Source organism: Euprymna scolopes, chromosome 41 (genome assembly GCF_053919585.1).
Source record: "Euprymna scolopes isolate OS-2025 chromosome 41, ASM5391958v1, whole genome shotgun sequence".
In the NCBI taxonomy this organism is placed as follows: domain Eukaryota; kingdom Metazoa; phylum Mollusca; class Cephalopoda; order Sepiida; family Sepiolidae; genus Euprymna; species Euprymna scolopes.
This window is the reverse complement of record NC_136522.1, coordinates 8,153,468-8,177,708: the sequence shown is the minus strand read 5'-3', so window position 1 is coordinate 8,177,708 and position 24,241 is coordinate 8,153,468. Positions and strand designations below refer to the sequence as shown.

The following is a 24,241-nucleotide window of genomic DNA, read 5'->3' as shown; positions in this document are numbered from 1 at the left end:
TTCTGAGAAAGTGCTTAGCCGGATACAGAGGAAAAAATGAACCACCTGATGTACATGGACGATTTGAAACTTTTTGAAAGGACTGAAAAGAAGCTAGAGACACTAATTAACACTACCAGGATCTTCAGCCAAGATATCCAATTGGAATTTGGTATGGAAAAGTGCGCACAACTAGTTATAAGAAAGGGAAAACTGGAGATAACAGATGGCATGAAACTACCCAAGAAAACGGAGATGAGGGAACTAGGGAAACAAGACGTCTATAAATACTTGGGGATTCTGGAAGCAGACACCATCAAAGCAATAGAAATGAAAGAGAGAATTGGAAAGGAATACCTCAGGAGAACAAGAAAACTCCTGGAAACAAAATTATATAGCAGAAACCTAATAAAAGGTATAAATACATGGACAGTGTCACTAGTGAGATACTCTGCACCGTTAATAGGGTGGACAAAAGAAGAACTGAGACAGCTCAATCAGAAGACAAGGAAACTCATGACCATGCATAATGCACTACACCCAAAGGACGATATTGACAGACTCTACGTGAAAAGGAAAGACGGTGGGAGGGGACTGGTCTGCATAGAAGACTGTATGAAGGACACAAAAAAAGAACTAGATAAATACATAATGCAAAACACTGAAAGGATAATTATGGCAGCGAGAGACACTGAAACAAACAAAACCAAAAACAGAGACAAATGACAAAACGAGAAAATAAAAATGGGAATAGAAACAACTCCACGGAAGGTTCATAAAAATGACAAAAGATGAGAATAACGAAAACACCTGGACATGGATGCGAAAAGGACATATAAATCGAAAAACTGAATCTCTAATAACTGCAGCAAAAGATAACCCGATGAGAACCAACCATATCAAAGCAAGGATCGATAAAACACAAGAAAACAGCAAATGCAGACTCTGTGGACAAAGAGCCGAAACGATAAACCATATAGTAAGTGAATGCAGCAAACGTGCCCAAAAGGAATACAAAAACAGGCCCGACCAAGTGGGGAGAGCGGTGCACTGGGAATTGTGCAAACGACTGCATTTTGAACGTACAAGCATAAACCCGCAACAGTACTCGAAAATGAGAACCACAAAATTCTATTGGACATGGACATACAGACAGACAGACCTATTTAAGCAAGAAGACCAGATGTCGTAATAATTAATAAGAAAGAAAAATCCTGTCAAATCCTAGATTTTGCTGTCCCAGCTGACCACAGGGTGAGTATGAAAGAAATGGAGAAACGAAGCAAATACACAGAGCTAGCCAGAGAGTTAAAAGGGATTTGGATGATGAAGAAAATCAAAATAGTACCGATAATAGTAGGAGCACTAGGAACAATTCCGAAAAACTTTGGAAAAAGAATGGGAGAAATTCGAATCAGAGGAATGGCTGCAAAAAACAAGACGTCTATAAATACTTGGAAGCAGACACCATTAAATCAACAAAAATGAAAGAGAGAATCTGAAAGGAATACCTCAGGAGAACAAGAAAACTTCTGGAAACAAAATTGTATAGCAAAAACCTAATAAAAAGTATAAACACATAGGCAGTATCACTAGTAAGATACTCCGGACCGTTCACAAGGAGGACTAAAGAACTGAGACAACTCGATCAGAAAACCAGGAAACTCATGACCATGCACAATGCATTACACCCAAAGGACGATGTTGACCGACTCTACGTGAAAAGGAAAGGTGGCGGGAGAGGACTAGTTTGTATAGAAAAGTGCGTGCATGGCACAAAAAGAAGAATTAGCAAAATACACAACGCAAAACACGGAAAGGATAATCATGACAGCGAGAGACACTTAAAAAATCGACAAAACAGAAATATAAAGGATAAGAAGAAAAGAAAATGGGAAGAAAAACAGCTACACGGAAGGTTCATAAGGATGACAAAAGATGAAAATAACGAAAACACTAAGACATCGATGGGAAAAGGACACATAAGCCGAGAAACTGACTCACTAATAACCGCAGCGCAAAATAATTCGATAAGAACCAACCACATCAAAGTAAAGATCGATAAAACACAAGAAAACAGCAAATGCAGATTCTGTGGACAAAGAGACGAAACGCTAAACCATATAGTTAGTGAATGCAGCAATTTGGCCCAAGAGGAATACAAAAACAGATCCGCTCAAGTGGGAAGGGCAGTACACTGGAAATTATGCAAACAACTGCATCTCGAATGCACAGACAAGTGGTACAAACATAAGCCAGCAACAGTACTTGAAAACGTGAATCAAAAAGTGCTATGGGACATGGATATATAAACTGATGAACTCATCCAAGCAAGAAGACCGGACGTCGTAATAATTAACAAGAAAGAAAAACTCTGTTAGATCGTAGACTTTGCTATTTCAGCTGACCACAAGGTGAATATCAAACAAAAGGAGAAATGGAGCAAATACACGGAGCTAACCAGAGAGTTGTAAGGGAGATGGGAGATGAAGAAAATCAAGATAATACCTATAATAGTAGGAGCACTAGGAACAATCTCGAAAAACTTTGAAAAAAGAATGGGAGAAATTCGAATCGGAGGAATGGCTGCAAAAATACACCGACTAACAATAATGAAAACAGCTGAAATATTAAGGAAAACTCTTGAATACGGAGATTAATACAAGTATACAATATAATGAAGAAGCGTTACAGGGAATGAAGAACACTGAAGTTGCATATATACAAGTTCTACACCCTCATCACCCATCCCCTTCCATTGTCTCACCAGCATCCCCCTCTAAAAAAAGGTGATACCAAAGATCTGAGAAGGGTCCAAGAAGATGGAAAGACCAAGAGAGCGCTGATCAGACCTCTGTTGGACAAGCGCGAAGAGAACTGGGATCTTGGGGAGGCTTAGTGCCACTCAAATTCCAATATAGACCAATAGCCACTGCCAGCGAGAAATCAATGGTAAGACGCTGTTGCGATGACACAAATTTATTTGCAAATGCTATTGAAGGAGGTGGAGATAGCTGGACATCTGGGGAAACTTATTATCACTCAGCTTCCAGAGAACACCACGAACAACAATAATGAAAACAGCTGAATATTAAGGAAACCCCTTGAAACACATGACTAACACACATGAGCGGGACCAGACACACTGGGATCAAGAACCTTGAAGCCGCATATCTATCTCCCCCCTTACTAAATAACTGCCCCCCCCCTAAAAAAGAGTGAGACCAAACAGCCAAGTAGAGTCAAGGAGGAAGGAAAGGCCGAGGAAAGTGTACTGACCAGATCTCCGCTGGATAAGTATGGGGAGAACTGGGACCTTGGGGAGACTTTTACACAGGCCATCAAAGATCTCTCAAATTCCAGTGAAGACCAATAGCCACTGAAAACGAGAAATCAATGGCAAGCAGCTGTTGCGATAATGCAAATTTATTTGCAAATACTATCGAGAGGTGGAGAGTACTGGAAATCTGAAGACTTGTTGTCACTCAGCTTCCAGGGAACACCATAGGCTGTTTTCAAGGAGAGATCTTTGATGGCCTGTGTGAAAGCTCCTTGTGCGCCAATAAGAATACAGAAAATTTGAGAAACCCAACGTTGACAAGTACTTCGGCTCGTTAATAATAAAAGAAAAAAATGTCTCGTCATGATTAGACAACCAGAATATAAATAATCTCCATTTTGTAAACGACATCACTTTGTCCACGCATCTGTTCGATATTCAAATCCGGACCAAGTTGGCAAACACCTGTGCAAAGAGAAAACAAAAACACTCACAAAACCATTAACTGTCGTTTGATTTCGTAGGAAAAAAATGGCGGGTGTCTATAAAAGAAATTTGCCAGACAAAAGCGTCATAAATAATCGCAGGGGGTTTTGGCATTTGCCAACGGTCGTTATACAATATGGACGGCGACAGTGATATTTTCGGCATCGACTTTCTCATATCTGCTAATCAAGGCTGTAAACTTTATTTCTTTATTTCAAATGTCATATCATGCCGAGAATTGCTAATATTGTTTATGTTCATCTATTTGTTGTCTGTTGAACCCTGCTGTAATACAGATGTACACCAGATGAGCACCTTCTTTTCAGTTTTGATAATTAAGTATTTCTACAATAATGGATGATGTATATATATATATATATATATATATATATATATATATATATATATATATATATATATATATATAGTACGTCCAAGGATGGAATACTGTTGCCATATCTGGGCAGGAGCTGCTAAAAACAGCCTATCCTGCCTTGACAGAGTACAAAATAGACTTAGTGGCTTAGTGGGGGATGCCCTTTTCTCTACCATGCAACCTCTCTCCCACAGAACAGACGTTGCGATCCTGTCCTTGTTTTATCGTTATTTCCATGGCAGATGCTCGTCTGAACTCCAATCTCTGGTCCCCCCTCGCCAATCTTTCACGAAAAACGCCCGTCTAGCTGAATCCATTGTGAAAAATTTCCCCCACTCTATATCTGTGCCTAAATCAAAACGCGGATTCCATGAACAAAGCTTCTTTCTTAGAACTGCACGCCTGTGGAACTCTGTTCCGTCTGCCTGCTTCCCTCCGGACTACAACTTGGATGTCTTCAAGTCCAATGTTAACAAATTCCTAATGAACCGCCCCCTTAAGTAAACACTTCAGCAAATCTCCTCACTAACGTAATGTACTTGCAATAACCCTTATCCCTGAGTGGCTTCCGGGCCTTGATAAGTGGTAATCACTGAGTATATATATATATATATATATATATATATATATATATATATATGATGAAAATAATGGAAATAGTATTCCGACAAAATAGAGACATAAAAAGGAACAAACCGTATTATGTGTTCATCAACGTTTCGTCTTTATTTCGAGACTTCCTCTGGATGGATGAGATTAAGAAACAAAAAATACCAGTACAAAATATTTGAAAATGTTTCACGTGCACAGTGTGATGCAGTTCTATTTCAGAAAAAAGGAAAAAGACGTTGGAAATTCAAAAAGGAGGGGGGGAAGGGTTTGGCGCTGTTAAAGAGAGGGAAAGTTTTAGTGACTCTATTTTAACGTTTATGTTCCTTATATATATATATATATATATATACACTTGTGCCCGATATTATTCATACCCCCCCTTGAAAATTGAGTTTATTAGGTGTAACTTTGTAAGAATTTATTGTTTACGTCCATATTGATACATATTCTTAATAAACCTCTTCTGATCATTTTCGTCATTTTAAAATCCCGGGATACTTGTAATAAAAGAAATATACAACTATTTACAAAATCTGCAATGTTCAAAAATAATCATACCCCCTTATTCTTTCAGTATTAATCGAGTTTCTGACTGTTTGTTTCCTGTTTGATTCTTATTTTGAATGCTTTTATACAACCTTTGATTAATTTCATTTCGTTTTTTGCATTTTTCAGAAATTAAAATGATATCAACTGAAAACCAATAAAAGAATAAAAATTATTAGAATGGGGAAGAAAAAAGAGCTTAGTAATGATCTTAGGACTAAAATTGTGAATTCACATAAGGATGGTTTAGGTTACAAGTCAATTTCCAAGAAATTTGAGGTCCCTACAGCAACAGCACAGAGCATCATCAAAAAATTCCAGAGCCACCACACAACAAACAACTTGATTGGTAGAGGAAGGAAAAGGAAACTGTCTGCTAGAGCCACCAGGAATATTGTAAGAAGTGTTAATGCAAATCCAACCACCACTACTAAGGACATTTTAGAAAATCTGGAGTCTTCTGGCATAAAAATATCAAGGCAAACATTGCAAAGGACTCTGCATGAAAATGGTCTGAAAGGAAGAAGACCAAGGAGGACTCCATTGCACACCGGAAAACACCTTGCAGCACGTCTAAAGTTTGCTAGGACCCATGTGAATTCTCCAGAGTCCGTTTTCTCAAGTATTTTGTGGACTGACGAAACAAAAATTGAAGTGTTTGGCCATATGGATGCTTCTTACGTTTGGAGGAAGAAAGGAGAAGCTTACAACCCAAAGAACACCATACCCAGGGTGAAAAATGGTTGTGGTAGCCTAATGTTTTGGGGCTTCTTTTCGGCTAGTGGTCCAGGTAGTTTGGTCAAGATAGATGGAACCATGAAGAAGGAGCAATATTTGGAGATACTCCAGAAAAACATTAGACAGGATGCGGAGAAGCTCCATTTAGGACCAAACTGGGTCCTTCAACAGGATAATGATCCAAAACATACTGCCAAAATAGTTAAGAAATGGTTTGAGGATAATCAAATTAATGTTTTCGAATGGCCTAGCCAGAGTCCTGACCTGAACCCTATCGAAAATCTCTGGCACATATTGAAAACTGAGGTTAAAAAGCGGAAACCTAGAAATTTGAGGGATTTGGAGAACTACTGCATTGAAGAATGGTCAAAAATCAGTGTTGATGCTTGTAAAAACCTTGTTGATAAATATCCAAAACGGTTACAGGCAGTTATTAAGAATAAAGGGCATGCTATTGACTATTAGTAAGAGAGGTATGAATAATTTTGAACTAGTGCCATTATTGTTTTTCTTTGTATAATGTTTCAAACTTGCATAATTTATTTATTTGTTGAGTTTAAATTAAATGCTTATGCTTGATTTATTGTTTGAAATCCCTTTAATATTGTCTACCTTCTGGTTTGAGCAATATTCTTATAGAAATCTCAAAGATCCAAGGGGTATGAATAATATCGGGCACAAGTGTATATATATATATATATATATATATATATATATATATATATATATATATATATATATATATATATATATATATATATATAAGAAACACACATTTAAGACTAAATTATATTTTATATAAATGTATTGTTCGGCAGGGTACTCAAATAATAATATATTATTATTATTATTATTATTATTATTATTATTATTATTATTATTATTATTATAGACAAAACAAAGCCATATATTGTTATACATAGATTTATATGTCCATGTGATATGGAAAAATTACAATGTGTTATGTGCTTAGACCTTTATGCCATACCCTATCAAATGCCTTGTCAAGAGCAATCGCCCTAAAAAGGAAACCTCCGTGAAGAGATTCGCTAATCCTGTAAGATATAACTGTAAGCACATCTAGCAGAATGGAAATCATATTGCATGTCACTAAGAACGTTATTTTTGCTGAGGTGGTTGTCTACATCCCTATTTAAAAGTCCAGTAACTTTTGGTCTGTACTGGGGGGGGGGGGGAGATAACCGATCACCTGAATTCTTAAATACAGGTCATACTGATGAGATTTTCCAGGGTGTCGGGAAGCAATTCTCCTTAAGACAACGCTTAAACGGCGTAAGTATGGGAGCTAGTTCTGGTTGAAGATTTCGAGCACTATAATTCGAATACCGTCATGGCCGGGTGCTTTACTGGAATTAAGGTTATTGGGGTAACTTGGTAATATCCCGTACAGATATTTTTTTAATTTTTTTATTACATTTTCACCGCAAACAAGGCACATTGCCACTTTGGTGTAGGGGGCTACTATCAGGGGCAACAACTACTGGAGTACTATGTAGAGATTTGGGCAGCAAGATGTTGGTTCACGTTGCACTTGAACTTCTGCACGTCAGTACAGTTAGGGAAGCAGGGACCTGGAATGGAATTCCAAAGTTTAGCGGTTCTGGGGAAGAAACTACTGGAGTAGAAAGATCTTTTACATCTAGGGATCTCTACAGTGTGGGGGTGGGATTTTGCAGCCTGTCGGGTCTGTCGAGGGTGTTCACGTCGTGGGGGCACAAGTGCTTGCAGTTCGTCGCATAGCGTGTTTTGTATGACGCATAGCGTGTTTGCTGATACAGGAGGAAATACGAGTGGTTGGCGGCCTTGGTCGCATAGGATAGAATTAGCTGCACCGTTTTATATCACTTTATAGATTTCGCATGGCGAAATTAAAAAATATATAATAATGAAAGTTTTGGAAAAAAAAACTATGGTGGCCTTTACATGAATAAATGAAATCATTTAGTCCAGTAAATTTCCAAATATTTTTAACGTTTGTTTTAATGATTAAGTGTAGAATCAAATTTATAAGGGTCTAATTCTTTTTTCGTAAGCGACACATATTTGTTGCCTACATAACCCCCGAAGTTAAGCAACGATGAAGCTGGCCAATACCAGATCGGTGACCATTTTGGGAATGCTAGGCGCTGTATGTGTTGGAAACAACTCCTGCATCTAGTATCTAGTATCACGCTTGGTAGTCTTGACCCTGTTTGGCCACCAGGACGAAGTGTTTCTGGACGAGAGTGTGGTAGATGCAAGTCCCCCACACTTTAAACTAATTCAAGCGCAAGTCATAGCAAAAAGTGAAAGGAGGGGAATACGAACAACTGTTTGTAGGCCTTTATGATTCACCATAAGTAAGAAACCATCACTTAACAACAAATTGCTGAAAGAAATTATCGTATTTTTAGCAAAATACGCAATTATTTATCAATTTTTTTCTGTTTGGTATCGATTCTTAAAAACATTTCCTGTTTAATGGTATATTAGCAATATTAGGCTCACTAAGAGAAAATTATTAATTTATTTTTCAAAGATTTAAAAGTAGTGTTTTTCGTAAAAATAATGAATATATATATATATATATATATATATATATATATATATATATATATATATATGATATGTAGTTTGCTTGAAGCATTGTGTGGGATAGGTGTGTAAAAGAGATTTAGAGGGCTGTCACAATGCGAGGAATGAATTATAGTCGCTGTTGGTAAGAGGAGACGAGAACAAGTGGCGATTTACAAATCAATAAGTACATACACATATATATATTTTATATATATATATATATGTGTGTGTGTGTGTGTGTGTGTGTATTTATTCAGTTATATGGTAAAATGTCTTATTTGTAAGTCTATGCGACGTATTCCATTATTAATTTCGGAAAAATTTTCCCTTTTCAAATGGTGTGCGTAACAGGTCGATTCAAAGCATGCTGGATGAAGGGCCGGAAGTTGTGTAGCTATGTGAGGCCTCGGGGCAAATGTGAGTAGGGGATTTATGTATGGTATGATTAGGTAATTAACATATTTATTATAAACATTTATAAAATAAACGAGTGTTTGTTTTTTAAGAAATGTATTGGCTTCAAACGTATTTATACGTATTTTATTCTTCAAATTTCACTCAGCGCTTCTAACGGATATAAACAAAAAAAAACACCCAGATTTTCAAAATGCGCGACCATGTGTCACCTATCCGACTTCATTTAACAACATCACGTGGACTCTTCATCGAACTATTTTCCACTCTACATCATGTCGAAGAAAAAGAGAAAAAAAGATTGACAAAGGAGTCTTACTTCGAAATATATTTCTTAAAAAATAAACACTCGTTTATTTTATAAAAATTTCGCGTTGCAGTTTTTGGCTTCAAACGTATTTATACGTATTTTATTCTCCATATATATATATATATATATATATATATATATATATATATATATATATATATATCGATTATGAAAGAAAAGTACGCCATTATAAACTTCATTCTTCATTTAATAACAGTTAAATTTTGTATTGATTGAATAATTACTTGCTTTTTGATAGATTTTGTCAAAAAATAATTACTCTTTCCTTTTGTTACTTTTTGATCAAGGTATTTCGAAGCCTAGTGCTTTTCATCAGAAGAGGGGCAAGCGGGTGAGGTTGCAAACATTTCAATGCGATCTCTAGCTAAGGAAAAAATTACGGGGGTATAAAGGTATCTGATATATCGAGGAGTTATGGACGAGGATTAGGGTTGGGGTTCGGGTTAGGGTTGCTTAAACTAATGTAGGTGAATTTAAGCTAACTGGGAACTTGACAGAAATTTGGAAATTATAAAGAATAGAGGATATGAGAAATAGGGTATAATATAATATGGTGGAGGATGGTGACGATATAGGGGGAGACACAAAGGGGGCGGGGGTCTCTATGACGGGGTAAAGGACATTTTCAATAAACAAAAGGGATTAGTTAAATAAGGATTGTTAAAAATTATACACAAGGGATAAAAGATAATGTAAAAGTATAGTGAAAAAATGCAGGTAAAAATAAAAAGGCGAAGTAAAGAGATACAAACATAATATATGTAACATATAAATCTATAATATAAAGCTGAATGTGTGTGTGTGTGTGTGTGTGTGTGTGTGTGTGTGTGTGTGTGTGTGTGTGTGTGTGTCTGGTCACGAATAGGCTCCTATATGGTTGACTATTTTAAAAAACTGATTACATATAATGATAGAAGATGTATCGAGACACAGGAATGGGTATGTTTGATCTGGCAGAACAGTGGTTCATTAAAATTGTGGGGTGCGCGTTGGCGCATGGTCCACAAAGTATGGAAATAAAAATTAAAAAAAAAACGTTTACAAGTGTTTTTGATATAGATGTACATAAGAATACTTTGATAAGTATGTTTTAACTTAAATAGGGATGGTATAATAAAATTGTGGGGTCTGCGTTCGCTCCTGGCCTCCATAGAATGGAAATAGGCACAAACTTTAATAAGGACTTTTCATATCAATTTGCGTAAGTATACTTTGATAATTATGTTTCAGTTTGAAGAAATATGGTATAATAAAATTATGGGGTGTTCGTTCGCGCTTGGCATCAAGAGAATGGAAATATGTCACAAAGTTTAACAAGGTTTTTTTTAATATAGATCCACAGAATATTGTGATAAGTGTTTCAATGTGAACAGGTATGGTATAATAAATTATAGGGTTTCTCTATTTTATTTTTACTTTGATCATATTTTTCTTTGGTTTTGATACCCCCAAATTCGAAGCTATCTCATTACAACCCTTCCTTTCCGTAACCTATCATACTTTCATAAATCAGAGTCCATTTTCTGTAGGCTGTTTTTGAACCCAGTCAACGACGGGTACTTTTGCTAGTAAGTTATATATATATATATATATATATATATATATATATATATATATATATATATGTGTGTGTGTGTGTGTGTGTGTGTGTCTGTGTGTGAGCGCGCGCACGCGCGCGTATGTGTGTGTGTGCGTGCGTGTGTGTGTGACTACTTCATTTAATCAGTCTAGCTGTCAATAATTTTCAACACACTTTATCTGTACCTAAATCAAAACGTAGATTCCATGAACAAAGCTTCTTTCCTAGAAGTGCACGCCCGTGGAACTCTCTTCCGTTTGCCTGTTTTCCGCCTGACTACAATTTGGATGTCTTCAAGTCTAACATAAACAAATTCCTGATAGACCGCCCCCCCCAAGTAAGACACTTTATCAGATCTCTATTACTAACGATTACTACGATATTGTCCCATTGATTACTGTACACGCAATAACCCTTATCCCCGAGTGGCTTCCAGGCCTTGATAAGTGGTGACTACCATGTAAAAAAAAGATCATATAAATTAATATCCGAAGGTATAATTTTACGCGTAAATTTTCTGAATATTCCGCGTTTCATTCTCGTGAGAATTTGTCAGGCTTAGAAAGAGACAATTGTATTGACCTTCCCTTCGTTTAAAACTTTATTTTTATACGAAATAATTGACCATTTTGTTTTCTAATTTTCACATATTATGCAGCCGAGCGATCGTTCTTTCAGATAGTATCGGTTTCAACTCGGTCCGATGCGGCTAACGGAAGTTTTTAGTAGATATAAAAACATACATACATACATACATACATACATACATTCACACACACACACACACACACACACACACATACACTAACAGACAGTGGATATAATATAAAAGAAGGCATATATAAGATAATATAGACATAAAAGATAAAGGATAAAAACAAAATGTAAGAATATAGTAAGGCAGTTGTGTTATTTTGTTCTAAATTTATTATTGTCATGCTCCATCCTCAATTGTTAAGTTTCATATAAGTCTATAAGAATTAAAATACCATATTTAAGCGTACTTTACGACCAGGTTACGCTGGGCGTTCCTGCTAGCTTAGATAAATACTTTTGCAGTTTTAACAAAAGAGCTACAATTCTTGGCCTTCGGGGCAAGATCAAAGTGTAGTATCTGTTCTTCAGATGCTGCACTTCTATTTCTTGTTCTCTTTCGGTGGAGGAGAAATCCTTCACGACTGAGACAATTTTTATTTTTGTACCTTTTCTCCACGTTAAAAAACGACCCTGGTGTCTAACTCTGTCCCGTGGGGAGGCATAGTAAATAGGTACAATAATATCAGAGCGTCTTCATTTGCGCTGAAAATGTACAGAATGCCAACATCAATATATTACATATGAATGAGTCCCCTGTGGGATTTGTGTTGTTTAAAGTTAGCAGAATGAAAGGAGAAAAAGAAAGGGAAAAACAGATCAAACGAACAGAGGTCTTACCGCGCGTGTATCCGGGCGAGGTTGGGCGAAAGAGAGAGAGAAATCAAGATGGCGCCCATAGTTTTAAAAGGTATGCTCTGATGGAAGTCACGCGAAATCACGCGGGAGACATGAATAAAAGGAGTTGACAGGTTAGGTCGGAGTGAGGTAGACAGTCGACGGTTAGTGACAGTGGTAATCTCAAATCCGGCGGTTGTTGATTTGCAAAGACGATTTTTTTTTTTCTTTAATTTTGTTGTCCTAAACCAGGAACACTTCAGTCTCGCAAGTCTTCAGTCTCGCAAGTTAAAATTCATTTTATTAATTTCGGATCGTAAAGGAGCTGTCATCAGTGAGGGAAGGTTTTTTTTTTTTTTTTTTTTTTTGATTTTTTTTTTTTTTTTTTTTTTCGTAAGTAAAATATATGTGATTTCTAAATATTTTAGATGAGTATTTGTTATTCGTATTATTTGGATTATTCGGACTACCGTTCCCATCTTCAATGTTATTTTCACAACGTCTCAGTCGATGTAACCTCCGACCTTCTTCAGGTATATCTTGTCGAACACGAGAATGTTTCTCTCGAACTCGGAATTTGGACAAAATTTCGAACGTAACCCCTTTATTTACTTCACGGGGATAGCATGCTCTTGTTTCGTCAGCCATGACTGGATAGAGGTTATAAATAATTCGCAATTTGGATTTTTCGATCACCCACACTGAGAATTGAACCTTTCACATTCAGAAGAAAATTACTTTTACAATTGATTTTTCTAACAACATCGCTTTTAATCCTCTTTTTTATGTTTTTTTTGTTTTGTTTTTTTTACAATTTTTTTAAAGTAAAAGAAAATTGAATGATTCTTTTCTTTTAATAAAATGTTTGCACTTTCTTAAGTAATTTACTTGACGGGGTAACATGCTCTTGTCCGTCAGACATAACTAGACAGAGGTTATAAGTAATTCGTAATTGTATTCCTCGATCGCCAACACTGAGACTTGAACCTTCAACCTTTAGAAGAATAGTGTTTTCCTTTTTAGCCTCTTTTTATATATATTAAAACAAAATTTAAATATTAAAGTAAAAAAAAAATCGAATGATTTTTTCTCATAATATAATGTTTGCACCTATAAGTAGCTTCAAGTAGTATAAGTTTGTTTATTTTATAAAGATTTTAATGTTATTAATGTTGCTTATGCAAACTTTCTTAAGATATGTTTTAGTTGCCAAAAAAATTCTAAAAGTTCAATTTAGGTTTTCCTATTATCCCCTTTCCTATATCTGAGGTATGCAACCCCCTCGTGTCTGTCCTTAAACTGCTATCACCCACCCTTGCAAACCAACCAACTTTTGAAGACCTTCGTACGATGGCAAATTCTATTGTTAGTCTAACAAGCAAGTTTAACCTTTTCTGGATGTGTACGAAATATTTTATGTTTAATAAACCTTTTGTTAAATGCTTCGACATAGCTTATCGGCCATTTTAAAACGAGGCTGACAAATCAATATGTCCTCCAACATTGCACAGACGCTCAAGAACAAAACACTTACAGGTGATTTAGAGGCAGGTTTGCAAAAATAGCAGAACTGTGATATAGCGAAAACACTCGCTGATCGATTCAAATCATCGAAGAAGTCCAATGATTTTTATTGAATAATTAGCAGGAGGGGCACCTGACGTTGTTCGGTGGTAAAATACGCTTAAATATATTTTATTTCATGCAGATTTCGTAATTTATTATTATAGAGCTCATTCTCTATTGAATATTATATTGTACCTATGCGGCATAATCACGTTGATACACCGGTTCCCGCTAGATCACCGAAGTTAAGCAACGTTGAAACTGATCAATACTAAATGGGTGATCATTTGGGACTTCCAGGTGCTGTATGTGCTCTCCGCTTATCTCGGCATTGTTTCCAGTCGTCATGTACTTTTCCTTGCCACTGGACTCAAACAGTGCCGATTCAGGAGAGGTGTGGTTGGATATTGCGCAACCCTTGCCTCACATTTACACGCGCTACTGTCCCTACAGGGGGTATCCTTTGTCTTTCAAGACTGAATGGAGGTATCGATCGATTATATTGTACCTAATATACAAGGGACGACATGGAAAAATGGCTTTATCGATGATTAATAAATTAAAATAACGGTTATCGATTATCGATTATCAGTAATTATCGAGAATATTCTGAGACAAAAGTTAACTAAGATCACTCCCAGATTTATACACTAAATTTCTGTAAATTTTAAAGAAAATCTGTTGAGCCGTTTCGGAGTATATAAGAAACGAGCTCACGCACAGAGATAAAGTTGCATTCATATGATTGTAGAGATACGTTTTACTCATGCGTAAAAATAATAGAAATAATTCGGCAAGTTGAAATGAACATTTTGCATTTAAACTTGCCGACATATTTCTGTATGCGTTAGTCATCATTCCAAACAAAGATTTTACTCATCATAAACCATCCTTGATGTATGATTATCAAGTTCATGTGACCAACAGTTTAAGAATTTATTATTCTTCGCAGCCTCATAAGGGATGTCCTTTTCTCTTCCCTGCAACCTCTTTCTCACAGAAGAGATGTTGCGAGTTTGTCTCTGCTGTATCGTTATTTTCATGCCAAGTGCTCGACTGAGCTCCAATCTATGCCCCCCCCCTCGCCAAACTTTCACAAGAAACACCCGTCTAGCAGAAAACACTATCACTAATTTCCCCCACTCTTTATCTATGCCTAAACCTAAACGTAGATTCCATGGGACAAAGCTTCTTTCTTAGCAGCTGACTACAATATGGTTGTCTTCAAGTCTAACGTAAACAAGTTTTTGATGAGCCGCTCCATATAAGTTAACAAATTTACCGAACCTCCATTACTAACGATTACTATATTGTCCAATTTCTACTGAACACTCTTTAACCCTTATCCTCGAGTGGTCCCTTGGCCTTGATAAGTGGTGATGCCTATGTAAAAAGAAAAGTTAAATATTTGCACACAGACAGACACGCATAAATACATGTTCTGTTTTATTTATATAGACAATACAAATTATTTACCTGAGTTGAAGTTTTTTCTTTTAGATAATCTTCTTTAGTGGTTATAATTTCTTGATGTTAGCGGTAATATGTGCAACCAATTAATTCCTTTCGTTGTCTAAATTATGTTTTCTGTTTGTTTGTGTATTTGTTTGTTTGTTTTTTCTTAATCAGCTATAAATGAATTTGCGCATGCACAAAAGCAATAAAAAATATGCCGGTAAGTTTGTTTTTTTGTTTTTTTTTACACAGTGATCACCACTTATCAAGGCCCGGAAGCCACACAGGGATAAGGGTTATTGCAAGTACATTACGTTAGTGAGGAGATTTGCTGAAGTGTTTACTTAAGGGGGCGGTTCATAAGGAATTTGTTAACATTGGACTTGAAGACATCCAAGTTGTAGTCCGGAGGGAAGCAGGCAGACGGAACAGAGTTCCACAGGCGTGCAGTTCTAAGAAAGAAGCTTTGTTCATGGAATCCGCGTTTTGATTTAGGCACAGATATAGAGTGGGGGAAATTTTTCACAGTGGATTCAGCTAGACGGGTGTTTTTCGTGAAAGATTGGCTGGGAGGGGCCAGAGATTGGAGTTCAGACGAGCATCTGCCATGGAAATAACGATAAAACAAGGACAGGCTCGCAACGTCTCTTCTGTGAGACAGAGCCGGTAAGTTGAAATGAACAGTTTGCATTTAAACTTGCCGACATATTTCTGTACGTGTTATCCATCTAAATAAAAATTTTACTCGTTATAAATCATCCTTAGTGTATGGTTATTATTTCCTGTTAATTTCAGTGCTAGGTGACCACTAGTTTAAAGGTTTGTAGATTAAATATTTACACACACATACATGCATCTACTATTTTATTTATATATTTATATAGATTTATACGTGATATATACTCACTGATATTAGCCGATATTTGGCTTATTGATTCTAAATCACTCACGGGGTTTTCATGCCAGTCGAAGATATGTCCTCGGGAATCAGTTTGGCAATATCTGCATCATATTTAAGCGGGCGGGGAGCTTGCTTCTGCTGTTTTGTATAATTCTAGGGTTTTATCTTTTTTCTTTGAGAAGGGATTCAATCATTGCTTTTATTCATTTCAAACGAGCACCTGTCATATCAAAGGACCTCCTATTGATTGTTTATGTCTGTACTTACCGCTTGTGCGGTGATAATGGCTCAAATAAAGTTTAAAATGAAAAAGTCAAGTATCATGGTACAATTGTGCTTTAAACAGAAACATTCATTTCGAACGCTCCCTTTTTCATATCTAAGAACCTACTGGTGATTTTATATGTTTTGTGTTGTAAAAAAAACTTCTTAATACACTTGTGATGTTAGGCTGTGTAAGGTGTCAACTTTGGTACAAAATCGCCTTTTTCTTCTTTCATCGGATTATTTCGATTATCAATACTTATTGAAGATACTCCGATACAAAACCTATCTAAGAACACTGTCAGGTACATAATGTACCTTCGTATTAAATTTCATAAAAATCGGTCCGGCCGTTTTCGATTCCATAGAAAACGAACTCACACACACACACACACACACACACACACACACACACACACACACACACACACACACAATGTCTTTATATAATAGATAGATAGATAGATAGATAGATAGATAGATAGATAGATATCCTCTCAACTATGGGTAAACTATCATTATAGCTTGTAGAATATAAAACCCTTTGGAGCATGATCGGCGAGAGAGGTTGAGAGTAATAAACAGAAGCTTAGTAAGAGATAGATGACTGTGATTAAACTGCAAATTACGGATAATTAAAACCTTCAAAATTAAGTTTTAAACATAACTTAATCCTAAATCCAATGAATATGGCATCCATCTTGTTTGGTTAAAATATATAAGATAAATAGCCGCAGCGAAACAAATGTTGGTCAATTCTACCTTAACAAAATAATTCATCTATAGCCCTTGAGGGGTATAAGCCATTTACAACTTTTTTGTAGATGTTTTTGTAGCGAGTTCTTTTTACAGGGTGAGGGTGCTGGCCCCACGCCCAACCTTCTCAGAAGGTGCTTACAGCGCCTAGACTTCCCAAATGGTCACCCATCTGGTACAGGCCAGGCTCAACGTTGCTTAATGGATAATCTTATTTTGCTGTAATTGTTGTTGTATTTTCGATGCATCTAATTGGCATTATACAGTTCACGAGTGTGCCCTGGCTCCCGAGTTGGGAACCCCTGTTATAGGTGTCTAGCATTTAATGTCAGAGAGAGTCGTGTGGAGAGATTGCACACGTCATGGGTGATCCCGATGAGATAAGGTTACTTTGGATAATTCATCAACGGATCAATAGCCTGGCTCCAAATGTCAAAAGTTGTCGCCATTGGGTTGTTCGGTACGACTTCACGCACGACATTCATAAGGCAGGCCTGTTCACTGAAAAATGACGTAATGCCTGAGGTAGTAGCCAGTAAAGTCTGTCGAACAGTCAGACTGTCGCGAGTGAATGAAAGCTTTTTTTTACAAAAAAGCATTAGAAAAACTTAAAAGTTGCATTTAAAAAGAGAAAAATGAAAAACACGATTTGTTCTGAAACTAAACTTTATTCAATTATGAAAAAAGAAAAACAATTAATTTTAAAAAGTTGTGTCGTGTCTGCATTACAAGTAAATTAGCACCGCGTTGTCTCATGTGACTAAAATTCGTGAAAGCAATGTTTTATTGCTATGATAATGTTTTATTGCTATGATAATGTTTTATTTATATGATAATGTTTTAGTGATGTCATATCAATAAAGCATTATCATATAAATAAAACATAGCCTGGGTGCCCGGCGTTGCCCGAGTGTTTGGAGGTGAGTGTTGAGCAAAAAAGAAAAAAAAAGTGGTCGTAGGCAGGCAGGCTCGAACCCGTAAATGTGGAGAAGGGTGTTTAAAAAAAATGGAAGTAGCGTGAGGAGGGAATCCAAACAACAGTAGGCAGATAGGGTGGAGAGAGGTGTAAAAAAAGTGGTAGTAGGTAGGCTCGAACCCGTGACGCGAAGGCGGAAAAGAAAGTGAAAGAAAATCTGACGTCTAAGCCGATGTCTCCATGACGAGACTGGAAGTCAGAAGCGTTGAAATTAACTGAATTCAATCCAACGGTGACGATGACTTGCTACAATGTCGGCTACAAAAATCGACGACTCCCTGTACAAAACGGCCGAGTTTAGGGTGAAGGAATTAATGCTAATAATTTTTCGATATTTGTCGTCCGAGACGTCGGGCTTCAAAATAATATCGACCTTGTCAGGATCCATCGCCGCTGTCGAAAGTTTTTGTGAGACATACATACATACATACATACATTTAAACAGATAAGTGAGATTTAGAAGACTAGCGGGGGTACCCGGCGTTGCCCGTGTGTTTGGAGGTTTGTATGTAGGAGAGGGTGACCCTTTTTTTATATTATTAAAAAAACACGATGTTAAAAAATTGGAAAAATCAAAACAAAGCAAAACAGCAAACAAGCTTTAAAAAAAAAGGAAAAAAAAGGTGTAAAAGAGGAAAAAAGTTTAGGTAGAAAGACAGGCTCGAAACCGAAGCATCGAGGCTAAGGCGGAAAAAAATGCCCGACGCGTTACCCCTACGCCAAAGAGACATACACTTTATAGCGGATAAAATTAAACCTTTAAAAACAGGTGGTTGAAACTAACGTCAATGAAGGAACGATTTTTTCGGCACTCCTCCCTGTACAAAACTGATGATTTTAGGGTAAAAGAATTAATGTTTTTTGGCCAATTTTTCGATATTTGTCGGGCGAAGTTTGGGGCTTTAAAATGATACCTATCTGACGAAAATCCTTGGCCCGTGTCGAAAGTTTTGCGATACATACATACATACATACATACATGCATACACACATTTTCGCTTTTATATAGACTAGCGGGGGTACCCGGCGTGGCCAGGGTGTTTGTAGGTTTGTGTTGTGGGGGGTATTCAAAACAACCCTGTTTAAAAAAAAATGTTGGGCGGGTGTTTGGAGGTGTAAAAGGAAAAAAGTTTTAGTGGGAAAGTAGGCTTGAACCCCGAACTTCTGACGTAGAGATGGAAACGAAATGGAAAAAAACCTGGGACCTAGCCATCTCGGCCATGAGAGAGGAGGAATGAAAAAACGCTTAATTTAAGGTTTATAAAATGAAATTAACAGGTGCGAGAACCTTAAGTCGCGTAATGTTTGACTTTGAAACATGACGCGGCTGCAAGCTAGTTCTAGCTTGTTTTATACTGAAAAGCGAAAGATACACGGGACGCTCTAAAAATCTGGAAAAATTAGCGCGTGAAAGTCGGGCAATATAAATAGACAGGCGACCCCCGTTCGTAACGTGTAGATATTATCATTTAGACGTGATATAAAAAGTTTTAAGAAGGAATGAGCCGACCGAGAAGTCCAGCGAAAAAAGCCTTTTACAGACATACACAAAAAGCGAACATACATACATACATATATTTTCGCTTTTATATATATAGATGATGTTTTATTTATATGATGATAGCAATCTTCTGTCTGATGAGAAAATGTCATCCTGCATCTGATGCACTGCGGCGTCTTTTATGACTATAGCCGAAGCTGGAGTTGCCTTTCCAAATGCATGTCTGGTTGGTTTGCTCTGTTGCCAAGGTCTCCATCTTGGCACTGCGGACAAAGTCCAACAGAAAAGCAAGCTAACATAGTCGAACCCAGCACAGCTGCAGGAGTTGTCGGAAAAATGCTGCAGTGCTTCACCATCTGCCTATTAGAACTCCAAACCAGTTTTTTGTCGAGGTTCCCTCCCTTAGCCTTTGCCATCCACCTATTTGCCCATAGCTGGTGAATTTTTTAAAATATTTCCAATTTGGACGAAAATAACAAAAATTCACACCGTGTCACGTAGTCGTTACATGTCAACACTCGAGACCCACACGTTGTATGCAGACAGTCGCAAGGAAACAAAGACAAACAAAGAATTTTACTCGCTTTTTTCCCAGTTGAAACAACAGACATTTATCTACAAGTACTTCTAAAATATCACTTTGTCTCTTGTTCTAAAGTCTGCTCGTACTCCAATGTGCTTAACAAGACTCTGCCGCGTCGAACACTGTATTCCCCTGTCGCTCTCAGACCACGGTTGTAACACATCCATCTCTCACCTGCTCAGCCACGCTTTTTTTTTCTTTTTTATAATCTTTTTATTCCTTCTTCCTCGCTGTGACGTCACCACGCACACGACTCAGTCATTTGTATACGTTGTTGCATATGTTGCTGTTGCTGCTGTCGTACGCAGTTATGATTGTATTATGCACAAGGTGCCTTCAATAAGTTTCCAGACGTTTTTTCGTATGAACACGTTTATTGATAGTACACACATGAAACTTTAGTCCCCTTCAAAGTAATCTCCTTTGGCTGCAATGTCCTTGTTGTACTGTTCCAACAACTTCTGAGAGGCTCCATAGAGTACCTCTCATGCGAGTGTGTCAATGAACCTTGTCACAGTCTCTTTCATCTCCTCAATTGTCTCATAACGAAAGTCTTTAAGGTTTTCCTTGAGCTTAAAGGTTTCCTTCAGTCTTGACAGACTATGGATACCCACTGTAAGGGTGCCTGCGCGTGAAATTTGTGTGGCAAGAGTTGCGCAATCTCAACCACGCCTCTCCTGAGTCAAAATTGTTGCATACCAGTGGCAAGTTGATGTACAAGACGACTGGAAACAATGCCGAGATAAGCGGAGAGCACATACAGCGCCTAGAATTCCCAAATGGTCACCCATCTGGTATTAGCCAGGCTCAACGTTGCTTAACTTCGGTGATCTGACGAGAACCGGTGTGTCAACGTGATTATGCCGTATCCTTGAGCTTAGGGAATAACCAAAAGTCATAGAAAGCAAGGTCTGACTACGGGGAGGGCCAAAAAAAAAACAGTCTTGATACCGACCTTGGTTAAGTATTCTGTGATCTTCTCAGGATCAACTATAGAGAATCGAAACCTAAACGTTTAGCTTACAATTTATTTTTTCATTTGGAGTTAATGCCTGAGCTATGAAGACATGTTTGCTGCAAGGCTAAAAATTAAAACATGAACTAATAGCTATTACATTACGCATCCATATTCATAATGTCATCGTTCGACCTTCACCTGGCAAATTCCATATTTTTAATTTTCACACTTTTACACCGATATTCCCCGGCTAAAACCCAAATATAATGTCTCGTATGAGTTCAAAAACCCTATATGTGAAGTTTCATGTCTTTAGACCAAGAACTGACAGAGGGGTTTTGTAGGCAAATTTTTTTTAAACAAATATATATATGCACACATTAATGTTCATAGAAAGAAGTTTTTGTTTACTTTAATCTTTTTGCGCAAATATTACACAAGTATAAATTATCTAGAATATCTGCATGAATATAATTACACGTAATAGTTAACTAAAGATGATCATCCCATAAGAAAACCGAAAAAACTAATAGGGAATTAATTAAAATGAATGTTTAAAAGAATATGCAAATTAGCTAGATCTTTTGCAGATGAATGCACTTCCACGACCCATATATAACAAAGTTGCTTTTTCCATTTAAATAAATAGAAAAAAAGGATATTAATATGAATATCAACACACAAAAAAGCAAATTTATAGGAGTATATATATATATATATATATATATATCGCATGCAAGAGGCTCGGGGTTCGAATCTCGAGTTCGAATGTGTCTTACTGATGAGCAAAAATGAGGGCGAAACTCAATTCTTGTACTTCCGGTTTGTTGCCTTTCATGGTTCTTTTGAGCTGCGACGTTGTCTATCAATGGAAATAATTATAATCACATTCTTAAACTTCTATTGCTCATTGCCCGTTAGGTAAGTTTGTCGTGACGACATCCTTAGCGGCATCCTACATCGGCTTGGTTTATAGCTGTTCGCAACAATCACATTCCTTGTTCGAGATTAATATATATTACGCGATTCCCTTCAATTTTACTTGTGCGAATGGAAATTTAACCAATTTTCTTGGATTCTGCATTTTTGGATTTTACCGTCATTGGATATATTACCCTTCACCAGAATATCCATTCACGTATTCCCTCTGCTCCACTTTTTGTTATCAAGTAAGATCTATGACTGACTTGTAATTTCATTAAATACTTCTACAAAAAAAATCTGATCCCACATTTGCTAAATCCTACCCTTTGATGAGAAGGAAAGTATTTCTTCTAAACTCTGCGGATTAAGGACTATCACTTATTTAGTGCTTCTTTATTAAAATTAAATGTTTTTAACTCTTTTTCAAAGTGGTTTTTAACATGTTTTATTAACTACTTGTTATTATATATATATTATATATATATATATATATATATATATATATACACTAGGAGATGAATATATATATATATATATATATATATATATATATATATATATATATATATGTTTAAAGAAAAAATAGAAAAAACCGAATGAAATTATTAAAAAATCAACGTTTCGTCCCTGTTTCACAGGACATCTTCAGCATAATTGAAATAAAAATGTGATAAAAGAAAAAGTCATAGATCGTGCGAAAAAAGACAGTTTTTTAAAATCCAACCCATGTCGGGAAAGGACGATTATGTGTGCGTGTGTTGGATTAAAAAACTGTCTTTTTTCGCACGATCTATGACTTTTTCTTTTATCACATTTTTATTTCAATTATCCTGAAGATGTCCTCTGAAACAGGGACGAAACGTTGATTTTTTAATAATTTCATTCGGTTTTTTCTATTTTTTCTTTAAACATAACGTCAACCACCGCTGGTATATTTTTTCATTCCTTATACATATATATATATATATACTAGCCTGGGTTGCCAGCGTTGCCCGGGTGTTTGGAGGTGTGTGTAGAGCAAAAAACAAAAAATGGTAGTAGGCAGGTAGGCTCAAACCTGTATCGGGAAGGAGTAAAAGAGCTAGAAAATAAAACGTGACGTCTTTGGCGTTGCGTCCATCGCCAAACCGGAAGTGTCGAAGGTTTAAATTAAGGCTAGTCAATTGAAAAGTGGGGGTTGACAAAAACGCGACCTCTCCTTGTAGAAAATTGCCCAGTTGAGGGTCAATGAATTAATGTTTTTAGCCATTTTTTTTTCTATATTTGTCGTCCAAAGGGTCGTGCTTCAAAACAATACCGATCTCGTGAAAATGCGTGGCCTCTGGCGAAAGTTTTAGGCATACATACGAACGTATATAGATACATACATACATTTAAACAGACAGGTGAGATTTATATTATAGATATATACACACACACACGTGTGTGTGTGTGTGTGTGTGTGTGTGTGTGTGTGTGTGTGTGTGTGTGTGTGTGTGTGTGTGGGCTGACAATACACAGTTGAATGTTAATGTAACGTGTCCAAATATCTGAAACTTAATGTGTTCTTTTGTGAAAGGAAGACAAATAATTACTCTACAAGCAGTGAGAGAGAGGGTGGAGAGAGAAAGTGTGTGCGTGTATGTGTGTACGTGTGTGTATGTGTGCGTGTGCGTGTGCGTGTGCGTGTGCGGTTCTCTATGAGAATATATGTGTGCGCCATGTGTTTTACATTGTATGATGGCAGGCAGCGGAAGTCGCTAGAGTTTTTTCTTGAAGACATATGGTTCATAGTTCTAGTGTCAGAGGCAGTGTGAGAGCTCTTATCTCGTTGCAGTTTGTTCGGCATCATATGCTGTCCGTTCTTTCCGCTCGTATAAATCTTTAAGGTGCAACTACACTATAATAACGAAATTTAAATTTTTAATATTGACATCAAATGAACTCTACTTAATAGTCATTTTACAACAATGAATATATCCAAAAATGACGAAAAATGATACGGAAGAAAAAGAAATACTAAAGAAAA

At 36.7% G+C, this 24,241-nt stretch overlaps 1 pseudogene; it reads right to left on the bottom strand.

Annotated features, from left to right (window-relative positions):
- Positions 1-21,105: 21,105 nt before the first annotated feature.
- On the bottom strand, positions 21,106-21,222 carry LOC145266847 (5S ribosomal RNA; annotated as a pseudogene).
- Between the last annotated feature and the right edge of the window lie 3,019 nt (positions 21,223-24,241).